The 5,391-nt window shown below is 36.5% G+C and overlaps 1 long non-coding RNA gene across 1 annotated transcript; it reads left to right on the top strand.

Annotated features, from left to right (window-relative positions):
* Positions 1-279: 279 nt before the first annotated feature.
* Positions 280-1,093, top strand: LOC134220726 (uncharacterized). Its single transcript, XR_009982028.1, has 3 exons — positions 280-381; positions 450-708; positions 788-1,093. It is a non-coding gene; the product is annotated as an uncharacterized LOC134220726 (long non-coding RNA).
* Positions 1,094-5,391: the final 4,298 nt, after the last annotated feature.

Raw genomic sequence — 5,391 nt, 5'->3', positions numbered from 1 at the left:
GATGTAAGAGTGATTTTCAAATGCATATTTGTATATATTCGGATGTAATATTACACTGCCTCAAAATCACACAGGTTCTAATTTATCATTTTCTATTACGTTGCTTTAGTGTAATATTCGTATGCCAAAATATTGAATATTACACTGAAACAGATGCACATCAGTTAGTCAACACAAGAAATGTAAAATTACACAGGTTCAATGTTGTGTTACGTTCAAATTGAATACAATATTGAATCTCGGCAACACTGCTCAGTTTGTGATGAATTGTTTTGGACTGCCATTTTTATTAGTTTATATCGCGTTTCAATCGCGAAATAATTTAAGAAAATTCGATATATTTAGTGAAAGAAAATTCATTACGGCTACCTAATAGAAACGGTGAGTAATTTTTTGAACTAATTTCAAACAATTCAGGTATTAAATAATAAATTCTGTTCGTTTTTCAGACACAAGTTCTGAATGTTTAAAACGGTATCGGGACGGCAATGCGGGCTTTGCATTCGATTGACCACTTGCAGAGCGGTGTATTGTGGCCGATTTAAAGCGCGTGGCGGGAAATGCACGTACCTGGACACCGGCTCGTGAATCATGACCACACGGTTTTAATTGATGGATTTAATTGATATGGAATGGAAATGGTGTCGTATTTTCCCGAAGCTTCACCGACTATCAACAGTCGATTCATGGAATTTTCCAGCCCGGATGGTAAGTATCTTGATGATGCTGGTGGTTTTTGATCATCATTCTTGTTTTCGAACGCATTCACATCGTAGTTTTTTTTTAGGTGACCCAAATTGTGTTCGGATGTGCGAACTCACTGTGTGCTCTGAACCCACCTGATTTAAGGAATTAAACGTCTGTCGTAAAACTTGTGCCACGAAGATTTCCAACAGTCAACACTTTGTATCGGCTGGTTCAGACGGAACAGTCCGCATGTGGAATGCCGTAAAAATGGACACCTCCAGTTCCTTATCGCTGTCATCAAAATACGAAATACAGAAATCGGCAGGCCAAGTTATGGCACAACAGGGGCTGAACCGCCATATGAGTTCCACCACAACCAATAATACTCAGAGCACCAGAAGTTCCTCAGCAATGACAAGGTTGGTAGGGGAACTGTTCCGATTTCCATCTCACTGTACATATATCCATCTCATCGCTAAACAAAGAAATACGGCACTAAATTCGTCGCTTCTTTTTGTCAACATGCGTGCTCACTGCTGAAAAAAATCACAAAAATAATAAACAAACCAAATTCGTTTCCATTGCTTTGTTTTTGATGGGATGGAAATAGGAGCTATGAGATGAAGTGGCGAACCGTTCCCCTATGTTTTCTATCATTACTCATTCTATTAGTTCCTTGTGCTTCTAATCCAATTAAAAATATTCGTCACCTTACGTTATACTTTAGAGAGTAGCTCTATAACTAACCTCTGAATTATTGGTTATTGTATAGGCAGTTGTTTAGTAGCGTAGGTTTGGTTTTGAAAATCGTCAAAAAGCAAACAATGTAAATTACATAGTTTCTAGAAAGAATAATTAGCAATTGAATGAATTCAACAAACAGAGGTCAACAATAAATCGTTTACACTTGTTACATTCCTAAAGGAATCTTTTTGAGTTTTACAAGCAAATCCATCTGGGATTCCTAATCAAATTATTCTTCTATGATTCCAAAGCAAATCCTTCTGGGTTTCCTCAGCCAGTCTCTTTGGTAATAAAGGGGTATCCTCTCAATGTGAATCCTTTTTTAAAAAAATTACGCATTTTTTTCCGAGATTTCAAAGCAAATGCTTATGGGATTTTAAAAACAATTCTTCTGAGATTCCAAAGCGAAATATTTTGAGATTACGATAGGGATCCTTCTGGCTCATTGGGTCGTATGAATAAAAAGTAGCAAAACTCAACGCTTGTAGTATCTACTCAAAAATAAAGTCCACAGAGAAAACTACATGTTTGATATGAATAAAAACATTTTCGAACTTATGGCATATGCTACATTCGAACTTAGCCTTTACTACAGTTTACTACCATTTACTACACGGAGAAACGTCAAAACAAAATAGACCCCATGATGACGATGATGATTTCATCATTTTTTTGCGGCTAATCAACAAAAGGCATGTCTGTTTTGTTTGTTTTCCCTAAATTGGACTTCTATTTTCAAGAACAAAACCGATTCGCTTCGATTCTGATGAATAATCTGCATTTAAAACATGAGTAGCAACGTCTTGGGCAGACTACAAGAAATCAGTAGTAAACTCTTGTTTTACTCATACCGAATCAGTTGTTTGTAGTATGTTCGAAATGTGTAGTGTAGTAAAGTCTGTTTTATTCATACGAACATGTTCCACAAGTGACGTTTACTACTGAAAATGTAGTAAAGTTGAGCTTACTACTTTTTATTCATACGACCCATTGTGCATACCATATAGGGTATTTTTTGGATTTTTTTAATCGTTATAGTATATGACATAAATGCCTTTGAGCTTGCGAAGAGAATTCACTCTAAAGAAAAAAGTTTTTCGGGGACACCAAAGGCAATCTTGAATCTATCAAGAATTACTAAGAAAATCTTTCGAAGCTTTCAAAGTGTTTTTTTTTATTCAACAGCGAATCTCACGTGGGACTGTCAGAAAGATTATCATCGAAATCTGCGAAAGGTACCCGTCGGAATCTCCGAAGGATTTGCGTCAGAATCCCAGAAGGATACTCATCGGAATCGTAAAGGTTTCTGCCCGAACACTTGAAGGATTCCCGTCGCAATCAGCGAAGGATTTCCATCGGAATCCTAGTTGAAATCCCCTAAGGATTCCCTTAGAACCAAAGGATTCATGATTCATATCGGTAACCCTGAAGGATTCCCTTTGGAATGAATCGCCTGCTTTGAGTATACAGCCTGAGCGACACACTATTGTCTATCCGGAATAAATTTATACCGCTTTTTATACCGAAGTTGGATTTTTCTCCAGATACAGGCAACTTTCCTAACTTCGGATTCGCCTAAAGATGCGCTAAACAACGCATCAATTAGTTTGACAAATAAAACTTCGGAAGAAAGTTCGGTTCGGAAGTCCCGACTTCCGAATTCTAACTTGGTGCTACGCCGACAATAGGAGTTAACTTTCTGAAACCAGTATGGCGAAAGGCATCTAAGGTTCGATTTCTTAAAATTAAGCACTTCATCGAAAAAATATTTGGTAGGCGTAGTAGCGAATACCTACATATCCGGAACGACATCTCGCTTAACTTTTCAAAAGGACCTAAGTAACATTTTTTTCAAGAATTGATTTGAATAGCGCAATCAACAGAACAACATGAAAGCTTTTGATTGCAGTACTCAAATTTACTCATTAAAAAAATGTTACTAGGTCCTTTTGAAAAGTTAAGCGAGAAATAGTTTTTCATGGAAAGTTCCTAATTTTGAGAAAACCCGCGTTAGATGTCTATCGCCATACACATTTCTGGCGGTTAACTCATGATGGCTATTTGCGTATATACGATAGTGCCTGGATGCTGGCAGCCACTGCCAATAATTCATTCCCGAAGTATTTCCTTTGGAATTCATTTTGAGCGATTCACGAAGCATTCTCGTTGTAATCTTCGAAAAATTTGTCAGAATCCTTGAAGGATTCCCGCTGGAATCCTCAAAATATACTCATTGAAATCCTCAAAGGATTCTAGTCGTATCACTCGAAGGATTCTCGTTGATATTTCCAAAGCATTACCATTAGAATTTCCGAAGGATTCTCGTCGGAATCCCAGAAGACCGTCGGAATCCTCTAAGGATTCTTGTTAGAATCTTCGAAAGATTTCCTTAAGAATTTCTTTTAGTATTTCCAGAAGGATTACTTATGTCGAATTCGTTTTTAAACCTGGGTCAGTGCCGACCCGAACCCTGAATAAAAAAACATTTTCAGTTCCATCTGTCATTGGATATGTTGGTGTGCGTAGCATCGTGTTTGTTTTGATTCGAAACATATGATCCAGGACATTCAGTGCACTGGCAGTGCGTTGGCCTTGACTAATCAGATCATGATAAATGAATATGTTTAAGTGCGTGAACTGATTTTTGCGGATAGTGGAATTTACTTTTGGGTGGATATAAATAGGGGAACCGCTCCTGGAATTTATCTCATGGCTCAGATATTCACCCCATCAAAACAAAGCAATGGATATTTATTTATTATTATCTATATTAAAAAGGTTTTCGGCCCTGGGCCGGTTCACCTCGTATAAGCAATGGAAAGAAATTTGGATTGTTTATTATTTTTGTAATTTTTTTTCAGCAATGAGCACGCATGTTGACAAAATAAAAAGAGGCGGCGAAATTGGTGCTGTATTTCTTTGTTTCCCGATGATATGAATATATGTTCAGTGAGATGGAGATCGGAACAGTTCATATTATATTCAATTATATTCAATAACCCCGTTCGAATAATATTTAAAGAGTCTTTAATAAACATAAAAAAAAATAACCCCGTGCACATTTTTATACCAAGAATTCCGTATAGAAATCATGTAATGTAAATCATGTAGAGATTTTCTATTCTACAAAAATTCATCTATTCCTGCAAAAGTTTTTTCTTTCGGAGAACACTCAGAAGCATGTAATAAAAATTATCCAGGATTCGCTATTTTTTTTCCTCGCTACCTCTCCTGATAAGGTAGCATCACACTTCGGGAAAATTTTCCGCCGGATTTTGGGCCCCGTGCATTTTCAATTTTCAAGAATCTCCCGGAGAAATTGCTCAAGGTACTTCCGGGGAAACTCATGTACGAAACTTGCGGAGCAATTCCTGAAGGAAACTTCGAGTGAGTTCCTGTATTCCACAAAGATTTCCTGAAGGAATTATTGTTAGGAATTTCCAAATTAATTCCTGGAGCAATTTTCAGAGAAAATCCTGGAACAGTATTCAAAGATATTCCTAGAAGAATTTCCAAAGTAATTCATCTCGAAAGGATCCCTTGAAAAAAATATGGAGGAATGACTGAAAGATATCGCCAAAAATTCAAGAAAGAATTTCTGAAGTAATTTTTGGCAGAATTCCCGAAGACAATTCTGAAACGCACGAAAGAGTTTTTGAAAGAATTTCAAAAGAAATTCTACATAAGAAATAATTCTATTCGGTATTGAGTATTCAAGGGGAATTCCCAAACTACATAATTGCATCCACCGACCTAATTTAGGACACAATCAGTAAGGAAAACCTGAATGAACTTATGAATACATAACTTCCCTAACAATTATTTTTAAAACTGAATCTAGACAACAGTACCGGTTTAATTTCATTTGAAACTACAATAACAAATATCACAAAATTATCGGAAAAAAGATTTTCAACGCGCATTTTATTTTAATAAACAGACAGTTTCGTTTCTCCCTTC

The sequence above is a fragment of the Armigeres subalbatus genome, chromosome 3 (genome assembly GCF_024139115.2).
Source record: "Armigeres subalbatus isolate Guangzhou_Male chromosome 3, GZ_Asu_2, whole genome shotgun sequence".
NCBI classification, from domain to species: Eukaryota; Metazoa; Arthropoda; class Insecta; order Diptera; family Culicidae; genus Armigeres; species Armigeres subalbatus.
The sequence above is the reverse complement of the archived record's forward strand: the minus strand, read 5'-3'. Positions and strand labels throughout refer to the sequence as shown.